General features: G+C 35.0%; 1 pseudogene; it reads left to right on the top strand.

Annotated features, from left to right (window-relative positions):
* The first annotated feature begins 2,655 nt into the window (after window positions 1-2,655).
* The window catches only part of LOC129233261 (L-2-hydroxyglutarate dehydrogenase, mitochondrial-like), a 30,776-nt pseudogene continuing 18,549 nt past the window's right edge, over window positions 2,656-14,882 (top strand).

Here is a 14,882-nt window from a genome sequence, read left to right on the forward strand (position 1 = left end):
AACTAACGTTAATCTTCGTCTGCAATTGAATTAAATTTTTAAATATTAGTCTGAACTAAATGGGAGTCAGATTACTTTAGTCGATAGAGGATTTAGTTGATTAATGCCCAACACTGGTACAAAGTATTTGGAAGTATTTCAAGTAATTTGAAGAATAAATGAGAGAAAAAAAAAAAACTTCTTATTAGAAACATATATAGGCATTTTTTTAAGAACAAAATTAAAGGTACAGGGGGGGAAACACTTTTGAAAATTAAAAAGCAACACTACTGAAAAGTTACTATCTTTATGTTACAGGTTGTTTTGTATTCTTTATGTCTTTTGTTTTAGTTGTGAGCCATTTCAGTTATTCATTTTGAAGAAAGTTGAAATTTGTTCACTACTATTGTTATAATAATGTAAATTACTTCACTAACATTATATTTAATTAACTAAAATTACTGTGCTTAATTAAACAACTTCCAACTAACAGATTTATTAGTTGCAAAACACACATCTCTCACATACATATAAATTAGAAGTGTATTTTCATGTAATTTAGTTTTTGGCCTATGGTGGTTAAATCCAGTTTTAGCCAGTGGCCTGGATAAAATCAGTTTTGTCTGGCCAAAACTACAACCCTGATTATTTAGTGGGGCACCTTGGCTCACCAGCAATAATCCTCATAAATGTCATCTAAATAATTGAAATATATTTGCTGAGAACATTTTCGGTTCAACAACAGATGCATCAACAGCAGAGAACTTGATATTTTCTTTTCTGGATCTCACTATTTCTGTTATTTTAATACAAAGAAAAATCAATTTTCTGTGAAACAGTGGCCATTTTCTCAATTTTAGTTCATTCAAAATCGTTAGATTTATTAAGTACTAGTGATACCCGCATGGCTTTGCCCGTAATGGAAAAATCAAAAGGTCTTTTGGTTCGCCTGTATATTTACAAATAATGTATGGTGCATTTTCTCGCCAGTTGGCTTGCCCATGTTACGGTTCCACATTATGATAATTTCGTATCTCGCCCATTGGCTTGCCCATGTTACGGTTTTACGTTATGATAATTTCGTAATTTACTCGTCCATCTTATGATATTTTTGTTCTTAAAATTGGAATAGAAAAAGAACCACGTCGAATGTTCGAAACATCGCTTCGAGGTGCACACCCCCATGCTACAAACTAACTTTGTGCCAAATTTCATGAGAATCGGCCGAACGGTCTAGGCGCTATGCGTGTCACAGACATCCAGACATCCTTTGGACAGAGAGACTTTCAGCTTTATTATTAGTAAAGACAATGAACTAGGCTTTTTCTGTACTGTACATTGGTGAAGCAGGCTGGGACAGTGTCCAAGTGCCACACTTAAGATTGTAATTATATATCAACTTTTTAAAAGTTAAGCTTAGCAGTACAATACCTTAAACTAACAGTGAAATACGTTTAACACGAAAACGCTCAACATGAAAAATCGGTTTACGTAAACTGGTATAGCGATCCGGACCGTGTACCGTGCGCTTAAATATAAATCTTTCGACACGAAATTCGTTTACCATGACATTTTTTTTTTCGGTCCTTTCAGCTTTGCGTTAAATGTTTTCCACTGTTTTATGAAAGGACATGTTTTACTTCTCACATGCTGCGATTGAAATTATTTCATTTCCTACTAAAAAGTTTAACAACGAAAACACTGTTTAATGCAACTCCGAACCTTTCAAAACAAAGAAAATGAGATCGGTCTTTTCCAGCTCGTGTGAGAAATTCCGAGAAGAGTAAATCCTGCTATCATTGATGGTGTTCTGAGAGAACTAATTTCTGTATACAAAATTAAAGCTGAAATGTACAGTGTCCCAAAGTGCCCCACCTTCCCCTATACACAAATGTATTCTATTTTATGATCTTCAGGGTTGTCGCGGGAGCTTTGGCCGCTAGACGGCGCCCCGCTCTGTGTTGATGTATGCTAAGGCTATCTGAGTGCGTGGTTATTCTGTTGTTCTGTTTTCGCGCTTCCGTGTACTTGTGTGTTGCTGTAACTCCGTCCAGTAATAAAACATCTATGTGCTTACATCATTAGTCATCAATGAAATACGAAACACCCTCGCCTTCAAACCGCTCGACAAGGGTTGGCAAGTTTCTGCCGAAGTGGTTAAAATCACTGGTAGAAACCGGTAAAACCGGCATGGCAAAAACCCCATTCTGCCACATTTATGGCAAAAAACTGGCAAAAACTCAAAAAATGACATAAAAGAAATCTTTGATACCCAATACGAATTTATAAGCTAGCAAATGACAACCAGTAACTTAATGTTTAAATCTGTATGTCACTTCTTTTTCTTAAGTGCCCTTAAGATTCTCGTCCTTTAGATTAATGCAAATGTTACGAGCATCTGCAGTTAAACAGTTCTCTTTCTGATCAAACTAAATCAAGGGCAATGAGTTTTATTTTTTACAATGATGAAATGGAATTACATTTTTTAGTTTATTTAAACAACTGTTATTACTTGAATTAATACAGATGCTTTTTAATTTTTGCCAGTTTCTGCCCGTTTTAACCGGTTATAACCAGTTTCTGCCACCAGCAGGGCAGAAACCAGTTTCTGCCAGCAGAAAGCCAATCCTGATGATCTTTCTAACTGTGATGTGATTTTGACTCTTCCTCGCAGCTATGCACCAGAGTGGGCACAACAGTGGGGTGGTGCACTCTGGCCTCTACTACACCCCAGGCTCCCTGAAGGCCAAACTCTGTGTGGAGGGCCTAGACCTGGCCTACCAGTACTGCACCAACAAAAACACCCCCTACAAGAAGTGCGGGAAGGTGAGCACCCTGATTCAAATCAGACAATTTTTTTCGAGCAACCGAGATTGTTTGTTATTGATATCCAGGGTTTGCTGATATATATCATGATATACAGGATGTTCCATTTTAACCTGTAAGACTTTTATTTTCGCAAACCTAAGTCCTAGATGCATGCTTCCAACCGCAAAAATGTTCAAAATCAGATGCAGAGTTAAGGTAATGAGAGTTTGAAGCAAAAATAAAAATGAGTCAAAAAAATACAAAATTTAACTTTTTATATAGACCCCAGGTCCCCTAACTAATAATTCGGGCAATAATCTCCTTTGAAAAATAATTCCAACTCGAAAAAGCTTGTCCATTAGTACTACCAATATTCACCAAGATATGAAACACAGCGTTTTTGTGACTTACACCACTTTTCACTCGCCGTCAATAACACCTTTTGGGGGGAAATATAGCCGTAAGCAAGTGTTTTTAAAATGATATGTGTGTATAGAGTGGTTTTCAAATTTTTCAAGGTTTTGTAGTGTGTTTTTGAGTATTGTAGCATGACATTCTCATTTATTTTCGAATAGCAATGAAAAATATAAATACTTAATTTTTTTACTTCGACAAACTGACATTCTTGTGAAAGGGTGATAAGTTCCAATCTCATTTTCTGTATGGTGCCTTAAAACTTCAAACTCGAATATCTCCTCGAGTTTTGGTCGCACAACTGTCAAGTTTTCTGTTATAGTAATATTTTGTAGTATTATAGTAATATTCGTACTGCACCAAGAAAAACATCCCCTACAAGAAGTGCGGGAAGGTGAGCAAATCCGGGCTCGATCGGACAAATTTTATCGAGTGGCCGAGATTATTTGTTATTGGTATCCAGGGTTCGCTGATATATATCATTATTAGTGATGTTCCGGATATCCGTATCCGTATCCGAGGGAAAATAAAGATCCGTATCCGTTACTTTTTTGCCGGATCTTGAACGGATCATTTCTATTCTAAAATTTTTTAAATATTTGAATAAATGACTATTAAATTCCGTTTAAATTAGGTTTTATTTCCTATTTAAATTTTAAGGTATCATTTCAGAAGCCAATGTGTATATCCCCCCCCCCGTTGCAAAAAGGAAGGGGAAATAAGTTTTAAAAGTGTGTATCAGTGTGTCTTTTTATGGCATCGTAGCTCCTAAACAGATGAACCGATTTTGATAGTTCATTTTTCGTTCAAAAGGTGACTTGATTGAAAGTGTTCTTAGCTCGGCCTCGTTTTTGTAGAACTTTAATTACCGGAGATATTAATTAAAAACTGACTTAAAGTTTTTTCACAATTAGGGTAGTAAAAATTTACCCTTACGTTAAAAATGTTGTCCCTGATTGAAAGAACGAAGTTTTCTGCATTTGATATTTATTTGAAACTTCCAACTGATATACAGTAGGAGCTATGATCTTGTTAAGTAAATTTTAAATGCAATTCTAAGCCCTTATACGCGTGATCGGTAGCGATTTCATAGTCGGAAGATGAGGAGAAATGATTTAAAATGTTTATCTGCTGTCAGTTCATATTTGTCAACAAATGTGTAATCTGACCCGAGAAATTTATCTTAATATAAGATCGACTCTCTAGGACATGTTTTGGTTTTTTATTTTTTAATTTAATATTAGTTTTTGTTATTGATTTGGAGTTCCTGTTATTCATTTTTTTTCTCGGCATCCTTCAAAAAAAGGGAGACTAAATTCTCTATTGTATTTACTGTTTGTAAAGGTGTTCCTGGGCTCTGTATTTTGTCGATCAGAGTAAGTTCGGTGGAGTGGGTCAGCGCTTCATTTATGCTGAAATAAACTGCGAAAAATTATTTCTAGCCTGTCCAGTAGCAGCTTTACTCTTGCTCCTGTATCCTACATCTACCGAGTAAGCTAGAAATAATTTTTCACATTCCATCTAAGCATTAATGCAGCGCTGGCCCATTCCTTCCAACTCTCTCTCAATTTTAACGGAGATTTCTTTAAAGAGTAAATCATAGTCTTGATTATATATTTTCGCCACAGTTGACATTTTTTGAAGAAACTGCCATTATTCTGACGAGAATACCTTCCGTAACAAATTTTACACTTGGATAGTTGAATTGGGTAAAAAAAATTTTGAGATCCGTATCCGCGGATCTTGACACTAATGATCCGTATCCGTATCCGCGGATCTACTTTTTTTAACGATCCGGCACATCACTGATCATGATATACAGGGTGTTCCATTTTAACCTGTAAGACTTTTATTTTCGCAACCCTTAGTCCTAGATGCATACTTCCAACTGCAAAAATGTTCAAAGTCAGATGCGGAGTTAAGATATTGAAAGTTTGAAGCAAAAGTAAAAATGAGTCAAAAAATACAAAATTTAACTTTTTATACGGGCCCCGAGTTATATTAAGGGAAATAATCTCCATTGAAAAATAATTCCAACTCCAAAAAGCTTGTCATTAGTACTACCAATATTCACCGAGATATGAAACGCAGCGTTTTGTGACTTACACCACTTTTCATTCGCCATCAATAACACCTTTTGGGGGCCAGTGCCCCCCATCCCCAAAAGAATCAATTATTTTAAGAATTTTTTTAAAAAAAAATTTTAATTGATTTCTCTATAGATTTTTTTTTTATAATTACTTAAAAAGAACACAAAACACACACAGCATATTTTGAATAAAAGTATTTTTGTTTGCAAAATCAGAAGCACTGGAGTCGTTGGCCAAAGTGGCAGAATACATTTAACTCGCTGGTTTGGAATTCAAGGAAGCGTAATATCAGTTCTTCTATGATGAAACTAATGATTAACATTTTTATTAAAAATGTTAATTATTGGTTAACTATGATTTTCTTTATCATATAATAGTAGAGTGTAAATTAATTTAAAACACTCAAATGAGGTACTGGATTATTTAATAACCTTGCCCTCGTGCTATAATCATAATGACAATTTTCCTAATTAAAACCGCTCATTGCATAGCATCTCGGTAACATTATATACAGGGTTTAGTTCTTTATTGACTTGAAACGATTAAGATGTTTTACATCCACATTCAAAGTATATTAGTGTATAATATTTATGTACTTGGAAAAGTAGATTCATTGGCCTGAAGGGATCCAAAACGAAAAAAAAATAAAGTCATGAAAACTTTCTTATGAAACATTTTTTTTGGGGGGGGGGGAGGGTATTCAATTTCCAGGGCCCCCTCCAAAAGATTTTTCTGTATCCGCCCCTGGCCGTAAGCAAGTGTTTTTAAAATTATATGTGTGTATAGAGTGTGGTTTTTCAAATTTTTCAAGGTTTTGTAGTGTGTTTTTGAGTATTGTGGCATAACATTCTCATTTATTTTTGAATAGCAATGAAAAATATAAGTACTTAATTTTTTTACTTTGACTAACTGTCATTCTTCTGAAAGGGCGATAAGTTCCAGTCTCATCTTCTGTATGGTCCCTTAAAACTTCAAACTCGAATATCTCCTCAAGTTTTGGTGCCACAAATGTCAAGTTTTTTGTGTTAGTGAAATTCCTATAGAAACAGTCTTGATGCAGTCTTTTGAGAATTGAAACTTGATAAATAAAGATTTTTTATTCTGAAGGAAAGCACTATAAAAGCTAAAGCTTTTTGGGACTCTTGCGTACTGTTACCCTACCCAAGGCGGACAGATGCGTAATGATAGTAGCGCAAAATGTAGTGTTGAAAGTTTCTGGTCATTTGTGCAGTCGATGAATCTTAATCGTATACCATCAATAAAAACTCAAATTGTGAGTGAGGCCAAGAACTAGGAGTGTTGACACCAGAGATAAAATATTCATTCATTCTTTTGTCTCTAGACAACAAATGACGTATCCTGTCACACAAGTATTCATGTTGGTACTAGGAGACGTACCGAGTAGCACTTTGGTCGAGTTGCCGAGTACTTGGTACTCGGCCTTTCATTACTGGTACAAGTAACGAGTTATCGAGTTCCACTTACGTTTAAAGAAGAACCACAGACAGACACGCGATGAATTTGAACTCATTGCATTAGTAGTATGGACCGCAATGTCCGTAAAATAGTTTTTAAAACAAAATTCCAGCTGAAATTTAATCATGCATTATTTAAGAGTTGTTTGTGTGCGTGTTTGTGTAAAAAATTTTATAAAAAAGTTATTTTTAAAATTAGAAATCAACAAATGAATAAAAGGTATGATTAATCGTATTGGAATGAAAACACATTATATCAAGCTATTATAATTCTAGTCTGCCAAACTTAATAATACAAAAATTTCATATTTTTTACATTGCCCCATTTTTACTAAATAAGTTTTATAAACTTTGGGGACATTAAAATAAAGATGGACTCCGTTGAAGCATATTAAACTTCATTATTCTCAAAATTTAAATTTGACTTGTTAATTTGAATTGAAAATGATTGCAGTATATTATATGGTTGCACTTCTTTATTAATTGTAAACTCTGTCTCAAAAATGTTCCATTTTATACAACTGCACTGTATTGGCCGAGTATCTGATCAAAATTTGGTCGAGTACCGAGTAGTTACCAAGTACTCGGTACATCTCCAGTTGGTACCTTTGCACCAACCAATAACAACCAAGTTGTCAAGTGGCTGCTCATTAAATGTTGAGAAATTAATAGTGTTTTGCTGTATAATTTCAGTTTCTCCATGCAGAACTGTTATAAGACATGCATACTTGCCAACTCTACTGTTTTTAACGGGAGACTTCTCTTTTTTACTTCCATCTCCCAATTTCTCGTTTTTTACCATTTTCTCTTGTTTTTGCAGTTTTTCTTCAATCAATCATCAAAATGTTTCACTTTCTTCTCAATAGATGGCGCTCTTTTCTAGTCATTCACCAATGTCAGGGGAAAGAATTTTTTCAATTGATAACGCATTTAGTAAAATTTAATTTTGGAAGATTTCCAAATTGCATGTTCAACGAAGGACGTGCTTTGCCGAAAATGGCAGCAGATTTCAATCCCTTTCCGTCTTGAAAATATTTCAATTACTTTAAAAGTTTGAAGTTATTTTAAGATGTGCTACCTTATACCTACTTATTTTATATTTTATTTTCATAAAATATTGATTTTTTTTGGATTTTAGTAATTAAATTTTTGTAGCAACCTTTTTGGTAGAAACTAGGAAATGTACATAACTTTAAGTGAAGTCACTCGTTATTTGGTTTTTCCTTTGCAGTGTTTTTTATTCCTGCTACCAATTAGCTAACATCTGCGAAAAATCCCCAGTTCTCTAAATTTAAGTATTCATGTTATTTAAAAGCATAATTTAATAATTTTGTTGTGAAATATGTTGTTGGTTAATTACCTATAATACCTGTAGTGGAACCTCCTGTTTTTTTTCCTTCAAAGGTTGGCAAGTATGGGTCATGTGTATTTTGAGCTGGGTTCTTTTATTATTGTACAATGATGTTCAACTGGAGTTGCAATTTTATGTTTTTTGCTCTTTGGCACTCGCGAAGAAAATGACTTGTACATTTCGAAACTCGGAAATTCATCCCCCCCCTCCACCCTATTAAGAAGGTAACCCTGTTTGAAGTTGAGTAAAGTTGATTTGGACTCGTGTAAAGGAAAATTTGTTAAAAGGGATTTCTGAGATTTTATGATCGACACTTTTTTACTGGTAAAAAAAAAAAGTTTTTCCTGGATGCTTGTTAATTGGATTCACGGTTTTCAATCCTGAAATCCGGATCCCGAATCCTGCAGGATCCCACAGGACATTTAGTGGGATTGATCCCGCAGGATTTCGCTCTCAATCCCGCAGGATTCCCAATCCCGCAAGTTCTTTCCATTCAAGTGTTTTCCAGCCTTTGCCGCTCATAAAACGATTATTTTCACAAGCATCATCTTTTCACAAGCATAGTTTGAGTCTCCTTAATCGTATATCTGCAAGAAAAACTTTGTCTCATTCGACCAACAGTGGAAGCAATTGAGAAAATGCGTGCAACTTATAAGCATTTTCGAAAATCATCACTAAAATTTATCCAGTAAATTGCGCTTAAAAAGTAAAGAAAGTGTATTACATATTCTAAAATACGCTGAGTAGCCTGAATGCTATGTTGGAGCACTTCTGTAAGCTTTAGTAATGCACTCAAAACCTAAAAACTACAAGTATGGCTCTCCGAAGAAGAAAGAATGAAAAATATGATATTATTTATGTATTTGACCCAATTTTAAAAATGGCGACAGAAACTTGTATGAAACACGGGATGACTTTCATGATGGGGCAGTAAGTTAAGATGCTCATGTTTCTGAATTCCTCTTCAAAGTGAGAAGTAAAATTAGCGAAGTTATCAAAACACTTTTTCTGAGACTGCGACTTGGTGAAATCAAACGGTATTTGCCTCTTGCTGTAATGAATTAAATTAACTGATACAGTGAACAACATTAATGAAGCAACAAAGACGGTATTATCAATGCAAGTTGAATTAGATACAGCAACATGCATATCCAACAGACATCAGTTTTGACCAAAATTTGCAGTTCTCGAGCAAAAACCCAGCATAAAAAAAAGAGAGAAATCTATTTCACAAGGTGATGAAGTTAATGTGGATCTTTTTCTAAATGTCCACAATTATTTAATTTTATTCAAACTAATTGCAGTAGAGTCACAGCACGTGTTTTCATCTAGCACTACGTTACATATAGAGTAAAACTCCTTGACCATCCCATACGAGCGGCACAATTTTTGCGTACCAAATGACAGTTGCTAATTGGGATCAGGTTTTGTAGTACTTTACAATTGCTATACGGAATTCAAGAAGACTACTAATTCGAGTAATAAAAGCAGTACATCCTAAAAAGCAAAACGTTTTCTCTTTATCATAAAATTTAAAATTTTTGAAGAATAAAGTCATTCACGTGGGATCCACGGGATTGACCCATGGATCCCACGTGATCCACGATATATATAATCCATGATATATATAATCCACGTGGATCCACGTGATAATGGATCCACGGGATTGACATTTTACAATCCTGAAATCGGGCGGGACTGATTTTGGCACGGGATTTTAAACCCTAATTGGATTGTACCATTTTTCTATAAAAAACTACAACAATGACATGCTGCAAAAGTTCTTAAATGTAATGTAATAAATTATTGTTTAGTAGTTTTGTTTTGCAACATCGCATGAAAATAGAAGAAAAAGTCGATTTTTAGTCTATTTTGCTGTTTTTGAGTATTAAAAAAAAAAGATACTTTACTGCAGTAGGGATTATTCTGAAGTAGGGGTCTAGAAGGTATTGATTTCATTTAGAGTTAACATTTACACCTAAAAATATTTTTTGAAATGATATATATTTTAAATTTCATATAAAAATCTCAAATAAGATTGATTTTTTTGGAGTAATTTAGGAACTTTAAGATATTATCCTTGGAGGCTAAGATGCTAAGGGATCTTAAAAGTAGCTATTGAAGCTAAAAGGCTACTTTTAAAACCCCAGGCTTTTCGAAATTCGATTTTTTTTTCACTCTACTCTATTGCATATGAGCTGATTCTGGGGAAAAATAATTAATATATTTATGCAAATGCCAAGCATTGGCATATAAGTTATTCGCATGGCCTTGCCATTGACCTTCTGTTTGTCCTTGCAGCTGGTGGTTGCGGTCGAACCGGAAGAAATCGGCCGGTTGGAGGCCCTGTATCAAATGCCCTGGAGAACGGGGTCAAGGACATCCGGTTGCTGGGCCCCGAGGACATCCGCAAGATGGAGCCCCACGTACAGGTACAGTAAAACCAGTAAAGTTGACCACTTTTGTCAGGAACGGAATTAGCACTATCTCATATAATGAAGGAAAACCTCTGTAACTTGACCTCCTCTAAAGAGGAATAACACAAATTAATGATTCAAAATTCAGTCTTTTCGTCCATTTACGGGCAAGTTCTGATTTCATAAAAGAGGAACTCAAAATTGCTTCGTAAAACTTTATGGGTCAAACTTAAGTTTGTATTTAACCATGTTTAGTGTGCAAAATGACAATAAATAAAATTAATTTCGATCTTGTTTCCAGGGATTAAAAGCCATCTGGTCCCCTTCCACGGGCATAGTGGACTGGAAGCAGGTCGCCCGTTGCTATGCCGACGACTGCCGGACCTCGGGGGCCGACCTCTACCTGGACTTTGAGGTCAAGCACTTCGTGGCCAGGGGAGAGTCCGGATGCCTTGTCTGCGGGAAATCCACGGTGGGTACCCCCCTTCGTCTCCCCTCCCCCACTCACTGACCAAATAGCATACTCGCCAACTCTACTGTTTCATCGGGAGACTCCGGTTTATTGCTTCCATCTACCAATTTACCGTTTTTTACGATTTTCTCCCGTTTTTGCAGTTTTTTCATTCAATCATAAAGAACTTACACTTTTTTCTCAATAGATATCGCCCTGTTCTAGTAAAGTAGAAGACCGTTATAACGCCGACCTATGTAACGCAATTCTCTATAAAACGCACCACTTTTCAGAAGTAAGCAATAGGTTTTGAAGTTTTAAAAAGCCCTCTGTTTTGCTTTGCAAGCACTAAAGTTGTAAGGAAAACCAAATTTGGAAATGGTTTTTCATCTTTCTATCTTATTTCAAAGCTTTTAAATTGGAAATGAGTACTCATAGTATACAGAAAACACCAGATGGCTCTTGAAAATGCAGCTGTTAAGCAAACCATGAAGCTAGCAGAAGTGCAGGATTTTGATTGTGAACCATATTTATTTGTGAATAACTAATTTTAATACTGGTGCTTTAATACTCATTGCAGATAAAACTCATTCTGAAGTGCCAACATATAGATATATTCTGAATATTAGTTTCAAAATGTGTGAAATGATCTATATAACGCAAAAACCTGTATAACGCAAAAGCTCTGGTCCCAAAGAGTGCGTTATAACGGTCTTCTACTGTACACCAATGTTAGGGAGTAAGAATTTTTCCAATTAATAACTGGTTTAGTAAAAATTAATTTTTTGGAAGCTTTCCACATTGCATTGTTCAACGAAGCACATGCTTTGCTGAAAATGACAGCAGATTTCAATCCCTTTGCATCTTGAAAATATTTCAATTATTTTGAAAGTCTGAAGTTGTTTTAACATGTGCTACCCTCTACCTACTTATTTTATATTTTATTTTCATTATATATTGATTTTTTTTTTTTGGGGGGGGAGGGATTTTAGTAATTAAATTTTTGTAGCTATACTTTTTTGGTAGAGACTGAGGAATGTACAAAACTTTAAGCAAATTCGCTCCTTATTATTTGGTTTTTCCTTTGCAGTGTTTTTTATTGCCGCTACCAATTTGCTTACATCTGCGAAAAATCGCCATTTCACTTTAAATTTAGTATTCATGTTATTTAAATGCATAATTTAATAATTCTGTTGTGAAGATATGTCTCTGGTGAATCACATATATACCTCTTGTGGAATCTCCTGTTTTTATTCCTTCGGAGGTTGGTAAGTGTGAAATAGAAAATCGCCCGTCTAGGTATGATGAGACAAAATTGCTTCTACTCTTCTACATTTAACGAAGCCATCGACTGTTTGGACGGATTCAGGGGGGGGGGGGGGGTGGCAAAGGGTCAGCTGACCCCCCTGTGATAAGAAACATTTTCTTTATTATTATTATTTTATTTTTCCTAGGGTTGGCAAGGTTTTGGACACTATGGTAAAAACCCTGATTTTTACCGTCCTGTCCAAAACTGTGAAAGTGTCTGAAACTATATTTTTAGAAAAATTTTATTCTGTGAGAAAAGATCAAAAACAGAATAAAATGTATCAAAGTAATGTTTTATATTGAACATTTGTTCAATGAGAGCATTCAACTTATTTATGCAGCTGATTTTAATCCAGTTACATTGAAGTTGAATTCTTGATTAAAATTAAAATTTGTATGCATGAGATAATTTAGTTTTTTTTGACATTAGTAACCAAATTTCCTTATCTTTATGCGTGTGTGCAAATGAGAGCAGGGTTAACAAGGTTTTTACCATCCTGTTCAAAATCCTAGTGTCCAAAACTACTTTTTGAGAAACTATATTTTGTGAGAAAATGTCAAAAACAGAACAAAATGTGTCAAAATTATTTTTTGAGTGTTTAATATATTTATTCAAAGTGAGCATTCAAGTATAAATATATATGTAACTTATTTATTCAGCTGATTTTAATCTAGTTATGTAGAAGTTAAATTCTTCATTAAAATTTCAATTTGTATGCTGGAGTCTTTTTTTCTTCCACAAACCAAATTTTTCGACATTTATGCATGTGTGCAAAAGAAAGTGTTCAAAACATAGTGTAATACTTGACTTAAATGCAATAAATTACAATTTTTTTTTGTTACAGAATGTATTGTATTAAAAATATGAATTAAAAAAAGAATAGCACAAGTTTTATAGCATTAGTGTTTAATCATCACATCAGTTTCCCATTCTTTAATCTATGATTTAAAAAATAGTTTTTACTAAAACATCATGTAAAACCTATTTGCAAAGACCTTTTTTTTTTGCACCTAAATATTGTACATTTAATAACATTCCTTTGAGTTATGAATGGAACTGAAATTAGTTGTCTTGGTAGTGTTGTGAATTTCTTTTCACAACTCTACCAACTGTTACATAAGGAATTTTTTATGTAACAGTTATTGACAACTTTTTAAAGTAAAATATTTTTTAAATGAATATTTTGGAGAAAAATATTATCAAATATCATTATATATATATATACAGTAAACTCCCGATTATCGGCGGTCGGATTAACCGCTGCTCGGATTATCCGCGGCTCTTTTCACATTCCCCCCCAAAATTATGATCGTGTGATTGTTCGCTTTTAGATTTTACAGTTTTTTATAATCAATGTCCGTAGATGCAATGTAGCAATGTTTTCAGTTATAATTTAAATGCATGCGCGAGTGTTATTAATATATACATATATATATATTTTTTTTTGCCATCGTATACACTAAGTATTGTTTATTACTTATTATTTGGATTATCCGCGGTTTCGCTATTTGCGGTTACCGTGCCACCCTATTCCGCGAATAATCGGGAGTTTACTGTACACTGCTGTCCAAAAGTTAAGCATAATTCATAAAATGTGAGAAAATTCTTGTAAATGTTCATAAAATTATATAAAATTACTTATGGAGATTCATTGGTTGAAGAAGAAACATTATGCTTATGCAAAATGTCATAGTCGATGGTATCATTCGCAAAATAGGTGCGCATGTCGGAGTGTGGATAAAACGACTCTCACATTTTAGAAAGTTCAGGCGCGTTTCATGCAATTGCTGTACCAAAAAACAATGGTTTTGGTGAAACAAGATTAATAATGGTACAAAGGTGCCAATTGGACATGTTTGCGGAGGAAATAATCGTTGGAATGCTGGAATCTGAACGATCACAATCCGAAGTGTCTCGTATTCTTAATGTGCTTCAGTGTGTAATCTTGAGACTGTGACAGAGGTTTCAAAATACGAGAGATGTTCCCCGACGACTAGTACCAGGTCGAACAAAAGTCAAAACCGCTCGCCAAGATCAATTTCTGGCAATTTCTGCGTGACGTCATAGGGACAGCTGTACCAGAGAACTGAGTTTGGCGCTCAGTGCCGCCACAGGAATAACAATTTCGAGGCAAACTGTTTACAGGAGACTCAATCATGTTGGTCTGTATGCCAGAAGACCAGCAATTTGCATTCCTCTCACGTCAGCGCATAAACTCGTTTGTTTAAACTGGGGCTTGCAACATCACCATTGGGGTGTGGGGACAGCGAGCCAATGTGATGATGAGTGATGAGTCCCGCTTTACTCTACAGAGTGATTCTCATCAGGTAACAGCATGGAGAGAAAAGGGGACTCGTTTCCAACCGCGAAACATAAGAGAAAGACATCACTTTGCGTCAGTGGGAGTAATGGTGTGGGCGGGCATTATGTTGGACGGTCGCAGCGACCTCCTTATGGGCGAGAAAGGTCCTGTCACTGGTAAAAGATACAGAGACGAAGTTCTTGAACCTTATGTTTGCTTGTTTCGAGGTGCTGTCGGTCCTGACTTCATATTCATGGGTGATAATGCGCCATATCCCCGTACAGCT

Source organism: Uloborus diversus, unplaced genomic scaffold (assembly GCF_026930045.1).
Source record: "Uloborus diversus isolate 005 unplaced genomic scaffold, Udiv.v.3.1 scaffold_302, whole genome shotgun sequence".
Lineage (NCBI taxonomy): Eukaryota > Metazoa > Arthropoda > Arachnida > Araneae > Uloboridae > Uloborus > Uloborus diversus.